This window comes from Triticum urartu, chromosome 6A (genome assembly GCF_056163025.1).
Source record: "Triticum urartu cultivar PI428250 chromosome 6A, HENAU_Tu73, whole genome shotgun sequence".
Classification (NCBI taxonomy): Eukaryota; Viridiplantae; Streptophyta; class Magnoliopsida; order Poales; family Poaceae; genus Triticum; species Triticum urartu.
Genome location: NC_141878.1, coordinates 514,979,367 through 514,988,613, shown reverse-complemented (window position 1 = coordinate 514,988,613; position 9,247 = coordinate 514,979,367). Strand labels below are relative to the sequence as shown.

Sequence of the window (9,247 nt, the reverse complement as noted above, 5' to 3'; positions counted from 1 at the left end):
CGTTGTGGAAAAGGGATCGACCTGGTTTTCCCTTTTCTGACGATGATAGGATTTCATTATCACATGATAGGCATCTCATAGAGCCCTGGCCTAGAGATGTCTTTATCATGGCATTGCATTTCTCAACGAGACCACCTTCTGAAGCATGTTAAGTACACCCGAGACCATATCAGTTGAATCGCTATTTGTGGTTTCAGTACTTTTCTCTTCTGAACCGGACCACCAGTTATCAGCAGTCTCACAATCTCTAAATTTGGATCCTCCATTCATTTCAATGCACCAAGCACTGGTCAAACACAGGATTAATATGAACATGCATATTACCAAAAAGACAGGGGAAAAGCAGGTACGATTACAGATCAAACCACAGAAATATATTTAACGACGGCAACCAAAAGACCCCAAGGTTCATACACACATGTCCATCAAACACGTATCATATGCAATTATAATTCCTTCGACGAACATTCTAGCACGAGAATCGACATGTTCAAATATATATACAACGCAAACCACAGCCTGATGGTAGCACTCAACCGAAAATCTTGTTTCGCCTCATGCTATTCTGGAGATCAAGCACATGAGGCTGCATCCTCCTTCGAAGTTTCTTTCTCTGCTTGATGAGAAGCAGCTTGTCATAGACACACCATGGAAAGCTGATGAGGTGTGGCCGACCATATACTTCATTGTAACAACCCCAGTACTCGGGGTGATAGGTAACATGATACCAAGCGGATGCCTTGGCATACAAGGCTTCAGGAACATCCCCGCTCTCACTGGCGTTCATCTCGCTGAACCATGACCTTGCTTCCTTCCGCAATGATTTCACCGCCTGTCTAATAGCATCGGCGTCACTACTCTTGGTAAAATTCTTCGCCATCTTAAGAATACATCCACTTATTATCTCAGCCTCGCTTTTTATTCCATAGTGCTCCATCAGATTACCCAACTTGAAGTCATACTCTCCCTTCATCCACACAGCTTCGTCGATGTAGTCTTGGTAGCCATCAACAATCAAATCACTGTCATAAGACCGCCTTGCCACATCCTTTGTGAAATGCCCTATGTGAGGGCTCTGCTTCTTAATCTCCCTATACAGCTTCCCTATTACTCCCTCAGATACGTAGGTGACCCTGTCGAGCTTCTCCATAAAATCTGGATACTCCCTCACATGTAGTTCGCCCGGAATTTGAGCCGGCACTCCAGTCTTTGGGTAATCAACAGCAACGGAGAAGAGCTCTGCCAGCTTAATGCATGGTGTACTTTCAGCCTTCAAGCTTTCCCTATCCGCAAAGACCACGTGCGCGTTGGCAATGATTCCCAGACTCTCATTAACTATGTAATTTGCGAAATACTCATGTACTTCCTGCATAATATTAGAATAGTTCCAAAGCAGGGTGTCAGATTTTTTTTACAGGATGCTTGGAATTTCCTTAAAAGTAGTAATGTATGTACTCATCAGAAAAGAAATAGATTTATTTCTTCCTACTTCCTCCGATCCAAAACACAGGTATTTCTATCTTTTCAAATTGATCCTAAGTCTACACTCCCAATACAGTTCTTCTCATGTTGTTCCTAATTAGCCCCACGTAAATTTCATCAACAATTGAGCCTGTAATTCTAGCATTTACTGTATTTGGGAGGGAAAAAGTAGTATTTGAAATAAATGAAGGGTAGTATTTGAAACAAATGAAGGGTAACATGCCTACCACCATCCTTAGTTCTTGTAACCAACTCTACAAGTGCCTACATTTTGTATCAGGGGGAAAAGTACAAACAAACAAACTAAAACATGCAGATCTCAGGAAATAGGTTCAGGTAGTCAACTCTTCAGAAACACAAGAAGCAGAGTCAAAAAGAAACTCACAATCAGAAGTACGACTAAATGACAGTTCATTGCAATGGATGTACAGCCGTTATCATGAGTAGCATTTAATATGAATAATATCGGCTAAAAACTTAAAATACCTCGATCATAACGTCATGATCTAATGTTTCTGTTGGTGCTGGAGTATAGTCCATAGGTGCCACCATACGAGTTGGAATGAGATCTGGGTCCCATGAAACAAAATATATGTCCCCATCAAGATCACTTCCTGAACACTCGTCAGGATGAGGCCTGCACGAACCAAATTCGACGCTGATTTCGATAACAAAGGGCAAAGAAAATAAGAGTACGATATCGAAGTAATAATATGACATCCATGAGTGCCAACTAGTAAAAGTTTATTCGATTTAAAATGTACAGACCTGTTTTATCTTCCACTGTTGATTTCTAGTACCAAATAAGAACATATTTACAGAAATGAGATTTTGCTAAAAGACATATTCGAAAAACATAGAAGAACACGATGCAATTGTAAATACTTGCCTTGGCCCCTGCTGCGGAAAGACAACACAGTTAACCATATGGTCCAGAACAGGGGTATAAACAGCCTCGAGAATACGGATATCACCAGGGTGGAGGCAAGGGTTTTTGGCAACGACAACTTTTCCAGTTACGACGAACTTGTCACTGTCATTTGCACTATTAGAAGCTTGAATGAATACCTCTCCGTACTTCAGTGTGTGGGTTTCATCCAAGCATCCCATCATTGCTCGTCCTTCTGGGATGAATATCCTTGACTTCGTTTTCAGTTCTAGCAACTTGGATGCTCTAAAGGTTTGTAGAATCATAGAAAGATATGGTTCAACATCCGGCTTGTAGCCACATAACAGCAATTCTTTAACAACATTGGTAATCTCTCCCATGGGCATAAGTTCAATTGCATCAATAGCAGCTTGTGGTTCAGTAACCATTCTGTTTAACTGCTTCACAACTTCTTGTTGCTTCAGTTCAAATATGTTATCTCTAACTCCAAGAGTTGAAAGAAGAGTGATTAACTGCCGATTCAGGAAACATGGCTGGTACTTGCTGTATGCAAGGACATCCAGTGTGATGTTGTCTGACGGAAACTTTGACATGCTTCCTCTTAAAGAAAGTTTCCAGTGTGATGTTGGATCAATAGCGACAACACCTTTGTAACCCCCATACCTTATTTGGAAAGCAGAGGGAGTAAAGCGGGCCAATTTGCACTTCTTAGACACCTCGTCTGCAAAATCAGCTGAAATGGTTCCAATTCCATCAGAGAATACATACTTCGTACCATTTTTTATATCTGGAATTACATGCACCTCATACTTATGTACTTTCAAGGTTTCTGTTGAGGCGCTAAAGGACTGACCAAGCCTTGCAGCATATTTTGCCACATTTCTAATATTACGGAAGTTCCCCATCCACTCCCTGATGTCACTGGCGGACAACCCCGGACGAGAAGCAAACATCCACGCAGAGTTATCCCGCAGCTGGCTTGAAGAGAAAGCCAAAAACTCAAAGTGCTTGTTACCAATAGTGATGCCATTTGAAAGGACCGACAGAATTCTGTTGTACAGAGCAGTTCTCCTTGCATTATTTCCGGGAGCAGAACGTGGTGATAAATCAGTCGAACGAAGCTTCTCACAGTCCTCATCGACAAATGAAATCCGAAGGAAGTTATCCAAATCATCAGCGTAATTCCGTACAACACGATTCGAGACATTAATTTCAGGACCATAAAATTACACTTTTGCAGGGGTAATTTGCACCCTGTAAACATATACCAACCCATCATCATTCAGAGCTATGTTTGGTGATGTTAACATGTAGCGTGATCTCTTAATTTCTTTGTATTGTTCAGATAACCAATTTGTTGGATTCAAGCAAGTCTTTTTTAGGTATGACATATTTTCAAGTGCACGCTTTATATGGTCAATACATACATATCCCGGGCTGACCAGACGGTAGAAGTTGTCATCAAGTGTCGGCCCACTAAGTGTCCCATTCTGAACCATGTGGTTGATCTTGAAGAGTATCTCATAGGGGATATCAGTGAAATAAAGAGATTTCACAATTGGAGCAAAGCAAGTATTGCTTGAATATGAATGTCCACGATGGCAATGAAAGTCACGCTTGTGTTCTTTATAGTAAACAAAGTACTCTTGAATGTTGGGGAGATCACAATCATGTGGTAGCTCCAGACACAGAATATATGATTGCCCAATGCTGGCTAATGGAGTAAAATCAGTAGTTCTGGTCCACTGATCATCAGTATCATCCCTAAAATAGTTGAATAATGGATCGTCGTACATAGAGCCAGAATGCTGTAAGTTTTGTTCGTAAATTTTTGGAGCAGCCAGAACCTGAGAATTGACAAAAATTCTCAAACTGAGGTTATGACAAATCTAGAGCTCCAAGCTTTCAAGAAACAGAAAAAACTTGAACTAACTAAAAAGCTGTTCCATAGATGGATCGGCATTTTAAAGAGGTATGCAATTATCAAGGAAATACTGCAGTTGGTGTTCCCATCCCATCATCTTGGGCTCTAATGTAAAACTCTAGTAGCATAACTTCATATGGATTGGTTATCATTATATCAGTACTCTAGAGAAAATGAAAATTATTGTTGTGCACTTGTAACAACACACAAACATTTCAGAGTACATAAAACAAAATGAGGAGCAAACACATAAATTAGCAACAACAACAAAATGGTAAACTAATTTGCAGGTACGTGTAAAATGATATCATGAAAAGGATGTTCAGCATACATAAACAAGTGTTGTACAGCTAAACATACCTGAATCAAAAGGAACTTTTTTTGTGATCCAGGTGGATCATGAAGCTGGATCTCCCATATGCTCTCATATGAAAGTTCAAGTCTGTATTTCTTCAATTTGTAGGTCAGGCAAAAGTCAATCTTCTTCATAGCAAATCCAAACTCAGCAGAAACGTCTGTTCCGCTCCACAGAACAGATAAAACTCTTTCCCTCAGAAGGCAGCCAAAATGCAATGTTGCACCCCGTAGATTAAAAATCGTAGTTCTTGGTCTCAGAACAATGTCACGTTCCGCAGGTCGGACCTTCAGATAATTGCTTCCACTCCTAAGTGCATTCCCACGAGCCGCATTCACCACCAGCGAAGCATGTGCCTCGGTCTGGAACTGAACAATGGCAAAAGATCTTGAGTTTGCAGAGTTGTTCTTCGGAGGCCTGAGCTTAACCACACAGACGTTATCCACACCAACAATTCGTTCCAGCAAATCCTTGACATGGTCTGCATTGACAGTTGCAGGAAATCCTGACACCTGAAGAGTCTTGCCACCCATGGTGATGGTGCATATGAAAACTACAGCATTGCATAATCATGGTAAAAAAATCAGTCAAGTGATTCGAGAGTATAGACAGATCTGTACACATATGGCGGTCTTCTTTTTAGGAAGAAATTCAGGATGCATATGAAAACTGCAGCAGTGCATAATCATGGTAAAAGAACCAGCCAAGTCATTGGAAAGTATAGACAGATCTGTGTACACATATGGCAGGTCTTATTTTTAGGAAGAAATTCAGGTTGCAGTTTTTATATTAGACTTCTTTAGTTCAATCTCTAATCAAATGGTCTCACCCAAAACTAAGTAGATCCATGTACCACAGTTTCACCCAAAACTATAACTGTTGCGACAAAATCCCATTACAATGCAATAGCATAAACATGTCAGCCAAAAAAAAACCCTCTTCAGCAAGAAAAAGGATTCCACTACCCAGCAAATGTCAGATTTTTAAGTAAACCCAGCGAACGCCCTTAGTACTGTCGAATCCCAATCAAATTCCAATCAAACGCATGGTAATTACTCTGTGCAGTGTGGCAATTTTTCAGGCATTTTTTGTACTACTACATGGCAATTTTCGATTTAGAGCATCGTAAATCCCTTGCATCAACATGGACATTTTATCTGCTGTAGGGTTTTAATATTTCTGAAGAAAAATGTCAATCAATAAAACAGTCGGAGACGTACATTTCCACAATTTGTACACCCACTACGCTTTCCCACCTACCTCAATAACACCTTCCGAAAAAAATGCAGGGGACAAATGCAACACCCTCTCTATTATTGGTGAGCAAGGGCGGTGTAGGGATAGAAGCACACGGCGTCCGCATGTCCGCATGTTTGGGACCATCCACGAACATAGAAATTAAACTAGTACAGTTATATTAAAGTACTCCCTCTGTAAACTAACATAAAAACTTTGTAGTGATTTAAACGTTCTTATATTTCTCTACGGAGGGAGTAATAGAGATTAATGCAATTTTTGCTACGGGGAAATGTGGACGCCGTCCGCTTGCATCCTGAGGGACGGACTGAACGTGGTGTTTGTGGGTTTAGTTGAACCCCGCAAAATTCAGGGAAAATAAGTTGCGCTCGAGCCTGGGCACCAAACCCCATCGGACTAGCTCCGACCGATCTAATCTACACGGAGAAAACTACGATCGACCTCGCGCGCCGCAAAAGAACAAACCTAGCAGAACCGCAGACGGCAACAAATTAGGTACGGTTCGGGCCCCGGCTGCTCAATGCCACAGCAAGGCAGATACGAAACCCCAAACGACTGGAGGGAGGGAGCGATCCGTCCGATTAGGGTAGGATTCTTTACCGGCGAAAGGAAGGAATCAGGTCGACGCCAGCCCGGGACCGGCAGCAGCAGCAGCAGGCATGGCCATGTCCGTCGCTCCCGTTGCCGTCGGCGTGGCAGATTGCGGAGCAGCGGCGGCGAGAAGTGGATGGATCTGGGGAGGGAGTTGGGGGAGATGGATGGGCGAACGAGAGGGTTGGGAGGAGTTGATGAGCGCTCGATGGTTTCGTCGCAGAGGCGGAGGCGAGGAGGCGAGTGGAGAGGAGGAGAAAGGAGGCGGACTTGAGGGGGCCGTCGGTCAATGTGCACGTAGTAACATTTAAACGAACTACGGAGTACTAGGTAGGTGGGGCCGGGGGATGCGGGGTATGGATGGGATTGGGCCGGATACGTCGAAGGTTCGTTAATTGCGCTGCGGAATCTTCACCGATATAGGCATGCAATCCACTAGTAGAACTCCGTGTTGGAAAGAATTTTTCGACAAAGGGTGAATTTTATTGGCTCATAATAAAGTATTAAGAGAATACAAACACAATGAGAACACCCGGCCTCTGCATATCTAGATGCACACAGCCAACACCAACACACGCACATAAAAACACGCCACTAAATAGCAAAGTTACTCCCTCCTTTCCGGTTTATAGGGTTTATCTCAAAATTTTAGTTTTTTCATTTTATAAGGCTCAATTTGATTGTTCCCCATCACATGTTCAGACTTCAAGGTGCATTAAATCATTGCATGCAAGTATTAAAAAAAATTAACCAATGCATGCATGCATTGCAATTAATGCATTCGTAAACATAATTTTTTAAGGAAAACAAGAGCATTAATTGGGTGCTTTTGCAAACTATAAAAAATATTCCACCGTTCATCATCTACCTTGGTTGATGAGATTTTTGAATTGAGTCTTAACCGGAAAGGAGGGAGTATATAAGACCAAAAGCTATGCGCAGGCAAAAAAAAGACATCAAAGAGATCAGATCCACAATTGGCAAACTACATCGATGACCGTATTCGCACCAACCATCTCATGACACCACACGAGCGACAAAGTTCTTCAACAGCAACGCCTTCAAGAAGGGAGCGACGCTCAATAGCCGCCGTCACCAGATCCAACCACTCAAGATCACAATCTAGGTTTTCAGGAAATAGTCCAAGCATATCCGAGCAATGCCTTCAACAAGGTAACGACGTAAAAACATCACCATTGCTAGGCATGACCAACTCAGGTCGCCTAGGCTTTCACCCCTGAACTCGAGACCAGGTGCTCGAGTAGCACCATCATAAAGTCACTCAAATGTTGTCACCACCACACTTTTCCAGGATCCCAACAGCTACATATCAGTCGCCGCTGCACCACCATTCCTCTGCGTCAAGCCAACGTCTATAGTTTGCATCTCACCGCTGAAGTCTCGGTGGTCACTGCAATCCACATCGAGGCCGCTGCCGAGGCGAAACGGAGCCTAGCAGTGCATCCATACCAGCGACAACTTTGCATCCCAGCATGAGAGGGAGCCCGTGCACCCAATTTACAGTCGGAGAAGCGCGGCGACGTACAAGTGGCAAGATCTAACCGCTGACGACACCATAGCCGGCTTGGCAGCCACCAACAGCCATGAAGCACCGCTTGAATCCGTCGCCGTCGATGAGAACTCAACACGTAGGTGCTAGCCTCAACCAAGCGCAAAGATAGCTTGATTGATTTCTTGCGTGGGAACACATGCACGTCTAGCCGAGTAGACGTACCTGTGTACGAGCAAATCTGGCTTTGAGTGGCAATCATAGATCGATTTGATCTCTTCGTGTCCTCTGTCTCGGGAAGATCAGCCACAAGCAGGGGCCCCGCCGTCGCCGTCAGCCGCATTAGCTTCGCCGGCGATGTCCTCCGGCGACGGCGGGAGGGAAAGGCAGGAGGAGAGGGAAGATTAGGTGGGGGACGGCGCCGCCGCCCGTGTCGCCCGTGAAGGAAAGAATGGCACGACGAGTTAACAAAATCGGCTCGGTTAGACTAGTCACAATGAGTAATAGCTTAGACTAGTAACATGCATATAGTGGGAAGTACCTTTATAATGGGGAGTAATATATGTGTGGTGTCATGCAACACTTCATTTATTAGGTTATAGACTATCTTGTCTTGATATGTGTGATGTTGCAGTACTCCCACCTTTTCTGTTTATAGGGCTTATCTTAAAATTTTAGTTTTTTCATTTTATAAGGCTCAATTTGGTTGTTCCCCATCACAAGTTCAGATTCCAAAGTGCATTAAATCATTGCATGCAAGTATTAAAAGAAAATTGATCAATGCATGTACTTTATGCATGCATGCTTTGCAATTAATGCATTGGTAAACATATTTTTTTGAGGAAAATAAGAGCATTAATTGGGTGCTTTTGCAAACTACAAAAAGTATTCCACCACTCACCATTTATCTTGGTTAGTGAGATTTTTGAATTGAGCCCTATAAAACTGGTCGTAATGGTAGTATCATAGCTAGTATTATGCATGCCAACTAGGTAATTTTGATGATGTGTCATACAATTAAATGAAGAAAGAGATGGTTGACTATCATATCATAATCAATGCTATGCTAGTATCACTACTAGGAAAAGGGCTATAGATGGAATGGACACTAATGGCGCACCAGTCATGTGGTGCGCGGCGCACCAGGCACACGGTGCGCCACTAGTAACAAAATGTTTTTTTTTCATTTTTTCAAACATACTAATGGCGCATCCGGGCAGAGTGCGCCATTAGTAGTTA

The 9,247-nt window shown here is 42.8% G+C and overlaps 1 pseudogene across 1 annotated transcript; it reads right to left on the bottom strand.

Annotated features, from left to right (window-relative positions):
- Positions 1 to 282: 282 nt before the first annotated feature.
- On the bottom strand, positions 283 to 6,781 carry LOC125514555 (putative RNA-dependent RNA polymerase 1; annotated as a pseudogene). The gene is made up of 5 exons (XR_015608687.1): positions 6,508 to 6,781; positions 4,656 to 5,203; positions 2,372 to 4,218; positions 1,969 to 2,119; positions 283 to 1,366 (listed from the first exon to the last, which is right to left on the bottom strand). The product of XR_015608687.1 is annotated as a putative RNA-dependent RNA polymerase 1 (transcript).
- Positions 6,782 to 9,247: the final 2,466 nt, after the last annotated feature.